The sequence below is a fragment of the Talpa occidentalis genome, unplaced genomic scaffold, assembly GCF_014898055.3.
Source record: "Talpa occidentalis isolate TD23 unplaced genomic scaffold, MPIMG_talOcc4v2.1 talOcc4.2, whole genome shotgun sequence".
Lineage (NCBI taxonomy): Eukaryota > Metazoa > Chordata > Mammalia > Eulipotyphla > Talpidae > Talpa > Talpa occidentalis.
In genome coordinates this window covers 82889539-82906044 of record NW_023602073.1, presented here as the reverse complement: position 1 = coordinate 82906044, position 16506 = coordinate 82889539, and the positions used below count along the sequence as shown (strand labels likewise).

The window sequence follows — 16506 nt, the reverse complement described above, 5'->3', positions numbered from 1 at the left end:
CTTCATAATCCAGGATATGTACCCTATGTTTGGCTTCATAACTTGAATAACATTTTTGTGGTCTCTTTTGCCATATAACACAACACATCACAGGTTCTGGGTTAGAATGTGGAAATCTTTGGGGCATTATTATTTTGCCTGTCCTATGATAGAACCCCACAAATCTATCAAGTCATGGGTAAGAATGAGCTGGGGTTGGGGGTAAGAATTGAAGAGAAAATAACTGACTCCTGGGAGCCAAAGGAAATTGAAAACCATTCAGTGTTTTATGAACCTCAAGATTTAGAATAACTACATAGACTGGCACCTGGGAATACTGAGCAACTGCTCAGTAGCCTGACAAACCCAGAAAAAACCTTTCTGTTAAGAATGAAGGTTAACTTAGGCAGGAAGGGAACCCAAGTTTAAAAATATTGCCTGTATCTATAGACATCATAAACAAGTCTGATCAGGAGTTTGACAAGGTGAAGAAAGAGATACATGGTGGTAAGAGTTCTTAGCATTGTTGTCTCATATGGCAGGTATTCTCCGGAATGTGAGACTAGGGATGGGTAGTAAACCAGTAACATAAAATTCCCTGAAACTATTTACTTGGAGAACTGTTATTAGGCTGTCAGACATTTACCTGGTTAGAACACAGACTTATCAGAGTAACAATATGGCAATTGACATTTATTTTTTCCTGGATCACCTGAGTCTCACTCCCTCTAACTGGGCAGTTCTATAGGAATAGCAGATATCCACAGCAACCCTATTAAGACAGGCTATTGTACCTAACTAGGAGACTTCTGAATACTAGAAGAGTATACAGGAGTCTATTTAAGGACTCTGTCATTTCCATGTGCTGTAATTTAAATTATCTCACCAGTGTGATGTTTAAATTGTCTTGTACTAGAAAAATTAATCAAAGAACCTCATTCATTTAAGCTTGCTTTTCTTTGGTTTTTGGCTCCTACAGATTTATGATGGACTTAGCACTTAAATCAAGGTGACAAGGCTCTCTTTAGTATATATATAGTGACTTTACTATGTTCATACTCTTTTTCTGCCCTGATGGCTTGCTTTCTAAATGGGATTCTTTCCAATTCCCTTCAAAGGCGGAAATAAAGCAATTTAGAACTTGAAACAACCCAGTATCCTGTAGTTCACACAACATGCTTAATCAGGAAGCCAAATCTTAAATTAAAATTTCATTCCAATTATCAAGAGGGACTTAGGCCACATTAATGTTTCTTTTGTTTTCATATTTGTTTTTGGTTATGAAATAAAGACCATACTCTGGTAGTAAAGTTGTGTGTGTGTTTCTTGGCCATTTTCTAGTCTATGTCCTTCTTAAAGATGTAGTATTTAATTCTTGCATATGCTACTACCTTTTGGATACTGTAATTTGAACTTCAACCCATTTAGTCTTATGTGGAAGTGACTGTTCTTCATTTTGCCAGGATCACCTGGGACCATGTGGACAGGGGTGGGAAGTGGGAGAGAGTTGGTGTCTTAAAAAAAAAGTTTGTTGAGGTTATGTTGATTTAAAACACAGTACATGATTTGGGAGTAAATGTTCATATCTCTATAAATATGTGTTTCACACCATGCCCACCCCCACCATCAAAGCCTCAATAATCTTCTACCTTAGTTCCTTTTTGCTTCTATCACCCCCACAACTGTCTCTCTGGTTGCCTCAATTCTGCAGTTAGATTTCATTTTTTTTTTTTTCCTGTCTGTTCCTTTGCTTTGCTGTTTATATTAAACATATGAGATGTATTTATAGAGACTATATGAATATATGCACTTCACTTATGGACTACTGGTATTTGACTTTCTCCTGACTTATTTCATTTAGCATAATCTGCTTCAGTTGCCACTACATTGAGACAAGTGACAAAATTACATGTCTTTTTTTATAGCTTAGTACTATTCCATTTTGTAATTATACCTGACTTTCTTTGTCCACTCATGTGTTGTTGGGGACTTAACTGGCTTCCATAGCTTGACTATTGTAAATAATGCTGCAGTGAACATAGGCGTACATATATATCCCTTCTTCAAATTAGTGTTTTTGCATTCTTCAGATATACATGCAGGAGTCAAATTGCTGAATCATATGTAGGTCTATTTTTAATATTTTGAGAAACCCCCATACTGTTTTCCATAGAGGATGGACTAATCTGTATGCTCACAATATAAGAGGGATCCTTTTTCTCCACATCCTTGCCAACATTTGTTTTTTCTGATGTTTTTGATATGAGACATTCTCAAGGGTATGAGGTGGTATCTTATTGTGGTTTTAAGTTGTGTTTCCCTGATAAGTGCTGGTGAACATTTTTTCATGTTCCGTTGGTCATCCATATGTCTTCTTTGGAGAAGTGTCTATTTAGCACTTCTGCACATTTTTAATTGAGTTAATAGTTTTCTTTTTTGTTGAATTGCCATCTCATCTCAGCCTGTGGCAGGGACATCTTCAGTTGGTATCCCCCAGTCACCTCAGGCTCACAGCTTATGTCACCTGATGGCAGTAACCAAAGAGGATTTCAGAGAACAAGGCGGTAATAATAGAATCTTAAATTTATTTGTTAAATGATGTGAGAGGTGATCTTTTCTTATATATACCTAACCTTCTGCTCACCTATGCCACCAAAAACATCACATGCTGCTTTTGATAAGTGGAAGTTTGAATGGAGGAACTTGATGAAAGTTTTACATTTTCTGTCCAAAATGATACTTAGTGAAGTACAGATGTATTTGTGAATGTGGGAATCCCAGAGCAGAAATAGCTTTGAGAACAGAAACACTTAAAAATCAGCAAAGTCCTAGGAGAGGTTTTGGTTCTACATAAAGGGATTTCATCTAGAACTCAGGGAGTTCTGGGACACCCCAGTTGCCATCTGCATTATGGATGTTAACACAACAAAGTGCTTAAGTATCACTATCAAAGCCTTTATCATCAGATATTGTTGTTAGCTGAAAGTTCAGATCGATAGAAGCATGACTCCTTAGAAAAGAACATAGGAAAAATGTGATCTTAGCCTTCACAGACAGTTCGATATACAATAATCTAATTTGGGAAGATTTGGAAAAATATGATTTGGGTCATCTTTGTGCTCTCTCAAAAGCTAATTCCAAACTTCCTGCTGTTTCTTTCCTTCTTATTCTTATTCCAACCGGTGTGAAAATTACAGTTATTCCAATTTGTGTGAAAATTGCACAAAGCCAAATTATCTTGTCTGCCAGAGGTGGACTATGAATTACAACTGCCTGGTTATTTAGGGGAGACTGCTAGTTGGGTAGCCATGCTGGTGTGTAATTATAGTTCATCATGTCTTTGATACTGCATTGGCAATTTTGCAAACTGTGACCAACTTAGTCCAAAGCATTCCAGGAAATCTATAAACCAACACTGAAGGTTTGTTGTCTCTCCATGATCTGTGAGAATGCAGCTGGGAGTAAGGGGTCTGCTACTTGTTTGCTTTTAGGTAACTGTACAGTGAAAGTAGTTTTAAATATAAAGGGGGTTCTGAATTTTTAATTTCTCAGTGAAAGAAAAGCTTTATCCTTCTTTCCCTGACCTACTTAGACTCTACCAAAGAGACATTACTGGACAAACAAGAAATTTCCTTGTCTGCTGTTGAGATGCCAGAAAAATGATGAGAAGAGCACACTAGGTTCATTTATAAAATAAAATTGCTTTAAGCCACAACCAGCAGCATTCCAATTCGGCTTCCCCAGTCTTTATTTTGTTCCTGTGACATTTGAAAAGACATTTTTCTAACATGCTAAACTTTTCTTTAAACTTTTAAATTTTATATGTTTTATCACTTGGTATTTTATTTAAGATATAAATAGAGAGGGAGATAATATGTATGTGAGTTACTGGTTTGTTTGAATAGCACATTAAGAAATCTTTTGAGATGTGTAAAGTTGTGGCTATAAATATGTTGTTTTTAGAGCTGGGTATGTCATTGATGGGGTCTGTACATCTTGAAATAACTTGAATAATTTGGAATAGGATTTCCTACAATGATATATTTGTTCAACATAACTTTCCTGTGCTACCAGGTATTAAAAATAAGGAAAGAGTCACACTATGCTAAGAAAGTCAAGGTGAACACATATTCAAAATTTTTTGCTGTTGTTAATGAGACTGCAAATTTAAAAAAGTTGGCAGACTGAGTTAAGATAAATCTCATGTGTTTTTAAAATCTCGGTGGACTCACGGTTTAAAACCTTAATTTTTGTTGGTGAAAACAGATGAATTGACCCAATATTATTGGTTCATGCATTATAAATATTTATAATCTTACCCAGTTTTCCTTAGTACTTCCTACAAGTTACAAAAATTTCTCTTGCTAAAGATATTACTTTAGTAATAACTTAATAATAACATTAACATATCTCAAGTATTTCCTTAGGAGGGGCATGTGCTAAGTACTTTAATGTATCATTTCATTTATTCTTCAGAACAATTCCATGCCATAGAATTAACTTATTTTGCACATGAAATTTTGTAGGCTCTGTGATGTTAGGTAACTTGACCATAAGGTTCACAAATTGTGGAACTGACATATAAATAATAATTGCTAAATTTATATGTCAAATAATGAAGCATGCAAATGTTTACATTAACCTAAAATGGGAGAGAGGCATTGCAGAGAATAAGTAGTGAAGCCAGAGTTTGAACTTTATCAGTTTGAATCCAACTCTGAGTATTAACTACTAAGTATTCAGTGATAAAAATGTGCTGTTCGGGCCTCCCTGGTGGCCCGAAGGGGTTAAGACACAACCTATGAAACTGTCCACAGCCACTGCAGCATGAGTTCAATCCCCGGCCTTCCGGGGAGCAACCCACATGGCGCAGCAGACCTCTTCTGGCTCGCTTACTGCTCCCCTCAGCAGTGTATTTCAATTAATCTACCAGTTCTGCTCCCTACTCTGTCTCTGGTGATTCATCTCACCCCCTCACCTATGGCCTGTACCCCAGTTCTTGTATGTATAAATAAATAAATCTTTTTAAAAAAAAGTGTGCTGTTGAATATGTGTTGCAATTGAAATTCAAATTAACATTTTAAAAAGTTCAGTTCTTCAGTCTCATTAGTTATATGTAAGCACTCTGTAGCTAGTGACTATCCTATTAGAAGACACAGGTTATAGAAAGTTGTGTTACTCTATAGGTTTTATTGATTTTTTTAAACAAAATTTTAGTGAAATAATGTGAACTCCAGAAAGAGACTAGGGAAACATTTCATTTATTTTGCCAACACATTTGGGGAGGACTAATTTTTACTGATGGCGCATCTAATAAATTTTATTTGTATTTTTTTAAGATTCATTTTTATTTATACAAGAGCTGGGGTACAGGCCAGAGGTGCGGGAGGGTAAGAGAATTCACCAGAGACAGAGAAGGGGAGAAGGACAGGCAGGCGGACAGAAAACACTGCTGAGGGGAGCAGCAGGCGAGACAGGAGAGGTCTTCCACGCCATGTGGGCATCTCCCTGGCCGGCCGGGAATCGAACCGGTGCTGCAGAGGCTGCAGACAGGTTTACAGAGCTGTGCTCAACCCGCTGCGCCACCAGGGAGGCCCTATTTGTATTTTTTTATCATAAATTCCATGGGAGAAAATTTCAAAAGTTGTCCCTAACTCTAGAAATTTTGGACTCTTATTTTGGAGCTGTGACTCTCTTTTTATAACTTTTAAATACTAAATGGCTAACATGTTTTCAAGGAGACAAGAGGTGCATGAGTTGTAAAAATCCACTCTAAAAATTGGAATTCTTCCAGTAAATAAAACTACAGCTTTCTTTGCTGCAAAGAATAATGTTTAAATGAACAGTTTTTCCCATATTTCATTCTGTTTAATCATTTGAAATACACCTTGTATTTTCCGAATGGTATGTCTTGCTCTATTGTCATGCTGTTTCAAGAATATGCAACCAAGAAGAAATGTTCTTACTTTGAGTATCTTTGCATTTTTATATATACTTAAGTTAGGTTCTCTTTTCATTTCTTGACTATAAAATAAATAAAAGAAGAAAATGCAGCTTTCTGCTTAAATACTGACATTCTGTTGGATTCATTCCAGTATATGAAGGTGTTCTGAATGATAATTTCAGAATTGATTGGATGCATTTCAGATAGAGACCTGTTTCTATGGCAACATATTGGGTTTACAAACCAAAAGCCTATTATAAACACCATTAACTAAAATTACATATGGACAAGATGAGTCTCCTTTCCTAGAAAACACATTAAAAGCAAAGAAAAAGCTGGAGCAGGCTGAACCTAATCCTGTTTCCTGTAATGATTATCCAGTCACCTATAGGTGACTATCCATCCTTAGAAATAATTAATTTCATAGCCATTAGGTAAACTCCCCAAGGGGAAGTGTTTATTGGGCAGTACTAGAGCCCCAGTACAAGATAGTAAGGAAGTTGTTGCTGGTAGATTACTTGTAGGAGCATCTTGCCAGGGCCAAGAGCCAAATGAATCCTAAGATCTGGAGCTGAGAGTGTATAGTTCAGGCACTGGAACAAAAACAAGGCTGAAGAGAAGGTGTTGGAAAAGGCAATCAAGAGAATTTCACTGCCTTTAGACGCAAGAGTTGGACGGACCCAAGCTATTGAAGATTCTTAGACCTTCCCCAGTTTTTGGATGTTTACTCTGCTTGCCTCCCTATTCTCCTCCCAGATGCTGTTCAATGTCATATCCCTGAGATAAAACGAAAGGTATTGTTTAGACTATTTGTGGGGTGTACATGATTACCCAATATAAGCTTCTTGATAAGCTTTTAAGATTTGGCAAGCAAATGCAGAAAACTTTCTTATCTTGTGGCCACACAAGACAAAGTCTCCTAAGTGAGTTTCCTTGGCTATTTTAACTGGCCACATACCCATATGGAGGGGTCCACCTTTTTCTTCCGTAATCTCTCCTTATCCCACATATGTGGGGGGTCTGGTCTCTGCTTATACTTGAGATTGTGACCCAGCAGAAGGACTATAGTCATTATACAGAAACCAATGGGGAGGATAGGGTAAAAAAATGAGGACTGGATGGTGAGCATAAAACTTTTGAGAGGGAACGTACTGTACTATCTTGCAATTGGAAATCTTTAAAGAAAGAGCTTGAGCTATATGTCAGTGTTGAGTTTTTCTTCCTGGTCAGAGTTAAGTTAATTTTCCATGGAACTTTTAAGATTTTGTATGTCTTATGAGCTGAGGCACTGACTGCTTTTTTGCCAGATTCTTTTCAAGGAAGTTGGTATAGTGAACAGAGAGAAAAAGATAGTGTCTCTATTTGGAGCAACATGACAAACATGTTTGCTCTGCAGTTTATTTGGACAAGTTTGTCTCCCCCAGGGTAAGGTCTGGTAGTCTTAATGCACTGTATACCATTTTTGGTTTCCCAAGCTTTTTTGCAACATGTCCCATTATATGTGCAGGTATCACCTGGCCTTCACTTCACAATGCAGGGGTTGGCTAAGGGAGGCAGCAAAAAATGCTGATGATGCTGATACTCAGGCTATAACTATGAAGAGGAAACTGTCCTTTGTCTCTGACCCAGGAGTTCTGTGCCTCTGCGAGCACCCATGACTCTACGGTAGTTTATCTTGTTACCTTGCAAATAGGATACGTTTTTGGACCCTTTACAATACTCAATAGTCAGGGCCTCCCCGGTGGCGCAGCGGTTGAGCGCTGGGTTGTGAAGCTGCCCGCGGCCTCTGCGGCACTGGTTCGGTCCCCGGCTGCTCCCCGGCCACCGGAGGAGGGTCCCACATGGCGGCCGGGTCCCACATGGCGGCCGCCCGCTGCTCCCGCCTCTCCTGCCGCCCGCTGCTCCCGCCTCTCCTGCCGCCCGCTGCTCCCCTCAGCAGTGTGCTTCGGTCCTTCTGCCTGCTCTGGCTCTGGTGAGTTCTCTCACCTTCGCGCGCTTCTGACTGTACCCGGTGCTTGTATAAATAAATAAACAAACAAACTAATTAATTTAAAAAAAAAAAAACAATACTAAATAGTCACTATGGTTTGGAAATGATAATCTTCAATTTGAGCCCTGAAATACTTTACAAGATACTATTATCACCTAGGGCACTGAAAAACACTGGGTTTTTAGTTCCCTTGTGTGCTCTCCTTAAGTAGCTGAGACATTAGGTGGCATAGAACCCTGGATCCTTTGACTAGGTTTCTTCCATCTTATGCTACCCTGTTCTGTAATGTCTTTAGTGTAAAGAGTGGAAAGTTAGTCACACATATGCGTTGACTTGCACTGGATTTTGCATTTAGGAATAGTGCCTCATTTTAATCTTATTTTGCCATGTTTGTTCATTTAAGCAGATGTACTGTATAATCATTTTTGTCATTTTTGTTTAGAATTCTTAATTTTTATCATAGGTGGCCTCTATTAAACTGTGGATACTGACACTTACTTTGAATTGGGATGGAATTTTTCCACTCTTCCTTAGATTTGGCTGCTGTGAACTGCCATTCAATACTTATACTAGAGCTGGGTATGACACTGTGTTTGATGAGTCCTTCCTAAGAGATTGTTATGACACAACTAACTTTCAGGATATGGAGAAGATATTTATGTGACAACTGAGAAAGATCAGAGTTTTAATTATAAAGTCTAAACTCTCTAACAAGAAAGAAACATTTATTCAAAAGTTATTTTCTATTTTGTTCTTTTGCAAAGGATAAAAAAAAAATAGATGTGACTCACAGTTTGCTGCCAGCAGATATAAAATGCTTTTGAGACTCTTTCAACTTGGTTTTGATTTGGTTTGTCATGGGTGAGAATTCCAAAACACTTGAGGCAGGATTTTTCTAGTTCATCTCCTCCCCACCTCATGCCATTACAGTTTCACACAATGTCTAAGTATCTGGGGGAAGAAAGTATATAAAAGTTTTTATAAAATTGAAACTGTAAAAGCCAACTCCCCCACTTAACAACTAGCCTGAGAGTTGTTTCTGTTCTCTCCACATTCAAATTTCTGATTAACAATGTGACCTTTTTAAAAATAGGCAAATTAGTAGTTTTAATTTGCAATTTCATTCACACTACAGAAATATGGGAATTCTAATGGCATTGGCAATTAACATGTCCATTTGTGTCCAATCTTGTCTTGTTAATGCATAATGATTGGTGTAGAAAAGAAAAGAGCACAGGTAAATAGTTTAACTTATAATTTATAACTTATAACCTATAATTTATAATTACACATGTGTATTGGCTTGTACTAAATTTGTATTTAGAAGTAATGCCTAGCTTTTAACCTGCTGAATTGAGTTTTTGTACAAAAGTATTATTTAATTATTTAGAGTTTTTTTCTGGTTTTGTGACTCAGTTTGTGTCACTATTCAGAATGCTATTCTAGTCTTCATGAATCCTAAGAATAAAATGGAGCTTGCATATTATTTTTACCACATTGATAATGAAGCAGAATATAACCAAAGAAGGAAGACATTTGCATATTTATTAGCTAAACACAAAAATAGAAAACAACCACTAAGATTTTCAGGAGCTTATGGGTGTTACACTTACGAAATTTGATTTGTTTTTATTTCAAGGTATTTTTTTTTCAACTTTTCCCCTGCTAATGCAGTTTAGACAGTTTAAGAATTTTTTTAAAATCTGGCAACATTATTATATTAGCTTATATGAAATTCATATAGTACTTAATTTAAAGCAGAAGGAATTAAACCTCTTTCTCTCATTCATGATTATTTTATGTTCCTTATCAGGTACTTGAAGAATTCTCACCCTTCATTCACATGTTCATGAATATGAATTTAAGATGCTATATTTTAGTTCAGGCTGCTTTAATGAATTATCAGAAATGGCGTGTTGGGAGCCTGCTCACCTAAAGGGAGCTGCAGTTTTTGGAGAATACCTGTTTACTCTGTAGACGGAGTTCCAGGACATTAGAAGTTCTGCAAACAGAACTTCTTCCCAGAACTGACTCCTGTTCTCTGACGACACGCATGTTCCCTACTAACAAGAAAGCTTGTTTTCAGCAGTAACTTATTAATCTACATAAGCACAAACACAATTGTGTGCTATTTTCTTGTTCCTTTGTTCATATCTTCAATAAAAGCTTGGGCTGGGAGAGAGAAAGGCACTCTCGATGGCTCTCTCCCCAGCCTCCCCCACTGCGAAGCAGGCTGTGGTTCCTGAGGCGGAGGAGTGCTTGTGAAGAAAACAGAGTATTTCCCTGATGTCTGTATCCTGCTTTGATTTTCTTTTCTTGAAGTATTCCACATCAGGATGTCTGCAGAGTCAGTGGAAGAAGATTCAATACTTATCATCCCATCTCCAGATGAAGAGGGAAAAATTCTGAGAGTGAAGTTGGAAGAGGATCCTGATGGTGAAGTGGGATCAGGTATCCCCTGGAGCCATCTCCCTGACCCAGAGGTTTTCCCCCAGCGATTTAGGCAATTTGGATACCAAGATTCACCTGGGCCCCATGAAGCCATGAGCCAGCTTCGAGAACTCTGCCAGCTGTGGCTAAGGCCAGAGACACATCCAAAAGAACAAATCTTGGAGCTGATAGTGCTGGAGCAGTTTGTTGCCATCCTAGCCAAGGAGCTACAGACTTGGATTTGAGAGCATCATCCAGAGAATGGAGAAGAGGCAGTGACAGTGCTGGAGGATTTAGAGAGTGCACTGGAAGACCCTGGACAGCCGGTATCTCTCCGTCAACAAAAATGGGAAGTACTAGTAGAGGAGATAGTGTCTCATGAAGAAGCTCAGGGATTGCCAAATTCTGAGCTTGAAGCTGTGGTAAACCAACTCAAGTGGGCATCCTGGGAGCTCCATTCCTTAAGGCACTGTGATGGTGATGCTAGGACTGAAAATGGAGGACTAGCTCCAAAGCAGGAAATTCCCTTAGCAATAGACTCTCATGAGGTTCCTGGAAATCTGTCTGCAAAGTAAACAGATTATTCAAGTCTGTCTCCGAAAATTCCAGCTCCCTCTAGGTCAGCAGGTTCCCAACAATGGAGTGGCTTATAAACAACAAAAATTTGTTTTTCACTCTCCTGGAATCGGCAAGTCCAAGATGAAGATGCTGGTTGATGTAGTATCTGGTCAAGACCTGATACTTGGTTCATCAACCATCATCTTCTTGCTACCATGTTCTCACATGGTAGAAGGCGCAAGAGCATTGCCTGGGCCCTCTTTCTAAGGGCACCAGTGCCATTGATGAGAACTCCACTCTTGTGACATCATCACCTCTCCACAGCCCAATCTTCTAATACTATCACATCGTGAATTATGATTTTTACATATGAATTTATTTTTTGTGGGGGCACAAATATTCAGTACGTAACAGAACTAATTTAATGTATACATTCTTGCTACCAGGGGCTACTGCACATCTCGTAGAGACTAACTAATCCAGAGAGACTAAATTACATCTATATCCTTTATCATAGCCAGTTGGGAAAAGCCGTTAAGGAATATTTAAGTTCATTTTTGAGAGCTAGTTTGGTGTTTCTAGCAGGGGAATGCAGCTATTTATATACCTCCCCAAAGAATAGTCTGTCTCTATTCAGAGTAAGGTCATCCTCTTCAATAGAGCTTTGGGAGGGAGGAAGAGGATACCCTCTTAGCCAGTCAGATAAACACAATCCACCCTAGAGATCAATGGGGTAACAGATATCACAGTCAGATCTCCTTCACATAGAGTGTAAAGCTTTTGTCATCTTTCATTTCTATGTGAACATAAAGGCTCTACACATTTTCCTCCCCAAAAGATCTTTGCATCTGAGGAGGTGTGATCCTATGCCTTTGAATGACATATAGTGATGTCAATCAATACTACCTGGATTTTTAAAAAAAGCAGCAGCAGCAACCCTGGAATGTGCTATGTATGTTTAGATATTCCCTGAGAAAAAGATAATCTAAAGATGAATAATAAATGATATCCTAAAGACATTAAACTTTTCCAGAAGTTTTCAGCCATGATTGGTAAATCACAATATTAGAGACTGGATATAATTGAAACACTGACTATTTTAGGGAAGATTGTTGATTCTACCACTTGCAAATCTGGTTGTCTGGCTATATTTGAGATTATTCAAAATTTCTTTTAAGTTGCTGAACACATTTAAAAAATTCAGTTAAAAGTCAGCACCAAAAGTCTGTCTGCTGTTCTGCTGAGAGATTCTTGTGGGAACTTGCTGTCAGCTATCCAGCATTGCCAAGACTCACTCTCAGCACTGATGGGCATCAACTCCTTTTCTCCATGGTATGTGTATATATGCATACAGAGTGACTAGAGGGAAATCTCCTTTTATATGCACTTTTTTCAAAGATCCAATAAAAGGAGGCAGCTAGTAGTAAGACTGAGACAAAGGGACAAATTAAGGAGAACAAGAATGTCAAAATCAGCAAACACAAATTTATTTAGGGATATCCTTGCACTTATGTTGGTCAACAATATGTCCTAATTTAACTCAGATTTAAATATATGCTGAGAATAAATCCACGTAAGATTGTAAATCGGATTAGAGAAGAACAAAGACCCCAGGAGACGCGCACACAGCCCGGGCTGCCGGTAAGCTTGCGCGGGAAAGCGGCGCGCTTGGCAGGCTTGAAAAGAAAACACGGACCGGGATCGCAGCGGCCCAGGTCCCCGCGCCTGCAACCTAGGCTTGCGGGGAGACGCGCGGAGACCCTCACTGGGGTGAAAGCCCCTCCCTGAGTAAGCAGGAACCAGGCGCCCAGGCACGGGAGCAGTGCAAAAGGCGCCATTCCCGCGCCACTGAACTGGGCTACAGCCCGCGTCCTGGACCTGAGGGCTTTGAACTGAGACCCGGGGCACGAAACTAGGGGCATGGGTTCCCCACGACGGTGGGGCACAAGGCAGACACAGCACCCCAAAGCTGTTGAGGTTTACCCTACCATTCCCGCTCTGTTCCTTGTCCCACGGGGTGGGGGGGCGAAAAACAGCCCCCCAAGGACAATAGGAGAGATCTCTGGCGCCACCTAGCGACCAGGAAAAAAAAAAGTCACTAACACCCCATAGAACAGGAAATTTCTTAAGACTGCTTAAAAGGGCAGAGGCTTCTGGAGGACCCAGTGGCCAGCCGGGAAGTTAGCCCACCCCACGCCAGGCCCCTTCCGACCAGCAGTCTGAGCCCACAGAGGGAGCAGGCACCCACGTCCGGGGCAGACCGGGGGCGCAGAAGAGTGTGCCTGAAACCGGAGGTGCAGGGACTGCATCCCGCTTCGCCATTTTAGAACAGGGACATTTCTTCAGTAAAAACTGCCTAAAACCAGCAGAAAGCTCCCCCAGAAGACAGAGATGGCTCCTGGAAGAGCCAGAGGGGAGCGGAGAAGTTCACCCAAGATGCCAGTCAGTCCAAGCAACACAGTGTCCCAACGCATACGACAAATTAGAAAACAGACAGTAGGGAGTAGAAGAACCACACGCAACCTAACAACTCCTCAGGAAAGAAGCACACCACAAAAAGAAAACCACTCCCCAGATTGCAACAACAGCAACTTGGAAGAACTTCTGAGCCTTCCAGAAAGAGAATTTAAAATTGCCATGATTAAAAAAGTGATAGATCAGAAGAAGGAAATAGAGTCCCTAAAGAGGGAAATAAAAGAAATGCAGGAGATCAAAGAATTAATGGAGGAACTAAAGAACTCTGGGAAAAGCAATGAAAGCAGAATAGATGAAATGGAAGAACGAATAAGTACTCTTGAAGACACAGAAATAAAAAGAACCAAAACAGAAAAGGAAAGAGAAGTACGAAGGAAAAAGAATGAAGAAAGACTTCGGGAACTATCTGACTCCATGAGGAAAGGAAATATAAGAGTTATAGGAATTCCAGAAGGAGAGGAGAGAGATGTAGGAACAGAGAAAATATTCCAGGAGATAATTGAAGAGAACTTCCCAAATGCGAAGAAGGAGCTGAAAATTGATATACAAGAAGCAAGAAGAACACCAAACTTCCACGACGAAAGGAAAAACACAGCAAGACACATAATAGTAAAGCTCCCAAGAATCCAGGACAAGGAAAAAATAATGAAGCTGACAAGAGGGAAGAAACAGATAACATTCAAAGGAAAACCAATCAGGCTGACATCAGACTTCTCTGAAGAAACACTACGGGCAAGGAGAGAGTGGAGGGACATAGTCAACAAACTTCAAGAAAACAGATGCCAACCAAGAATACTCTATCCCGCAAAGCTCTCTTTCCTCCATGAAGAAAGAATATGGACCTTCCCAGACAAAGAGAAACTCCGGAATTTCATTACGACTAAACCCCCACTCCAAAAAATACTACAAGGAATCCTAAAGCCAGAACCTCAGAGGGACGAATAACAACGAAAGAAGACCAGAAAAAAAAAAAAGTTATTAAAAGAATAAATAAATAAAATCAAAGGAAAGACAAACATAATGGCAAATACAGATGCTAAAATATCAATATTAACTCTAAATGTAAATGGACTAAACTCTTCAATAAAAAGACACAGAGTTGCAGCCTGGATTAAGAAACAAAACCCAACCTTTTGCTGTCTCCAGGAAACACATTTAGCTACAAAAGATAAAAATAGGCTCAAAGTCAAAGGATGGAAAACAATCCTACAAGCAAATGGGCCAAAAAAGAAAGCAGGAACAGCTATACTTATATCAGATAAAACAGACTTCAAACTCAAAAAAATAAAAAGAGACCCCAATGGTCACTACATTATGATTAAGGGGACAATACTTCAAGAAGAAATAACACTCATTAACATATACTCACCAAACGAAAGAGCACCAAAATATATCAGACAACTGTTGTCCTCTCTGAAAACAGACATCAGAGAAAACACATACGTAGTGGGAGACTTCAACACACCACTATCAACAATGGATAGATCAACAAGACAAAAAATAAGTAAAGAAACTAAAGCTCTAAATAAGGACCTAGAGCATTTGGGCTTAACAGACATCTATAGAACACTAAACCCAAAAAAAACGGAGTACACATTTTTCTCAAGCGCACACGGATCATTCTCCAGGATTGATCACATACTGGGGCACAAGACAAACATCAACAGATACACCAAGATTGAAATCATACCAACCATCTTTTCTGACCACGAAGGCATCAAACTAGAAATAAATCATAAAAAGAAGGCAAGGAACTATCCTACCTCATGGAGATTAAAAACCACACTACTGGAAGACCACTGGACTAACGAGGAGATCAAAGAAGAAATTAAAAAATTCTTTGAATTGAATGACAAGGAGGAAACCAATATCCTAAATGTATGGGATGCAGCAAAAGCAGTAATAAGAGGAAAATATATAGCAATAGAAGCTCACATCAAAAAACAAGAAAGAACTCAAAGAAACAACCTAATCTCGAAGCTCAAAGATCTAGAAAAAGAACAACAAAAAAACCCCAAAACCAGTAGAAGAAAAGAAATAATAAAAACCAAAGCAGAAATAAATGAAATTGAAACTAAAAAAACAATCCAAAAGATCAATGAAACCAAGAGCTGGTTCTTTGAAAAAATAAATAAAATAGACAAACCCCTAGCCAGGCTCACAAAGGAAAAAAGGAGAAAGCACAAATACACAGGATCATAAATGAAAGAGGAGAAATCACAACGGACACAGCAGAAATCAAAAGAATAATCAGTAACTACTATGAACAGTTATATGGAAACAAGTTCAACAATCTAGAGGAGATGGACAAATTCCTACAACTCTACAATCACCCAAAGCTAGATAAAGAAGAAATAGAACACCTAAACAGACCAATTACAAGCAGCGAAATTGAAATGGTAATAAAAAACCTCCCCAAAAACAAAAGCCCAGGACCTGATGGATTTACAAATGAATTCTACCAAACATTCAGAGACGAATTAGTGCCTATCCTTCACAAACTCTTCCAAAAAATTGAGAAGGAAGGGACAATACCAAACACGTTCTATGAAGCCAATATTATACTAATACCAAAACCGAATAAGGACAACACAAAAAAGGAAAACTATAGGCCAATCTCCCTAATGAACACTGATGCAAAAATCCTCAATAAAATTTTAGCTATCAGAATCCAACAATGTATCCATAAGATAATTCACCACGACCAAGTTGGATTCATTCCAGGGGCACAAGGATGGTTTAACATCCGAAAATCAATCAACGTTATCCAACACATCAACAAAAAGAAATATAAAAACCATATGATAATATCAATAGATGCTGAGAAAGCTTTCGACAAAGTGCAACACCCATTCATGATAAAAGCCCTTGAAATTCTTGGGATACAAGGAACATACCTCAACATCATAAAGGCCATCTATGACAAGCCAACAGCCAGTATCATTCTCAATGGTGAAAAGCTGAAAGCAATTCCATTAAGATCTGGAACAAGACAAGGATGTCCACTCTCACCACTGCTTTTCAATATAATACTGGAAGTCCTAGCCAGGGCAATAAGACAAGAGAAAGACATCCAAGGAATCCAAATAGGAAAAGAAGAAGTCAAACTATCACTATTTGCAGATGATAT

General features: G+C 38.9%; 1 pseudogene; it reads left to right on the top strand.

The window, feature by feature from the left end:
- The first annotated feature begins 10249 nt into the window (after window positions 1-10249).
- On the top strand, window positions 10250-10918 carry LOC119251461 (zinc finger protein 24-like; annotated as a pseudogene).
- Window positions 10919-16506: the final 5588 nt, after the last annotated feature.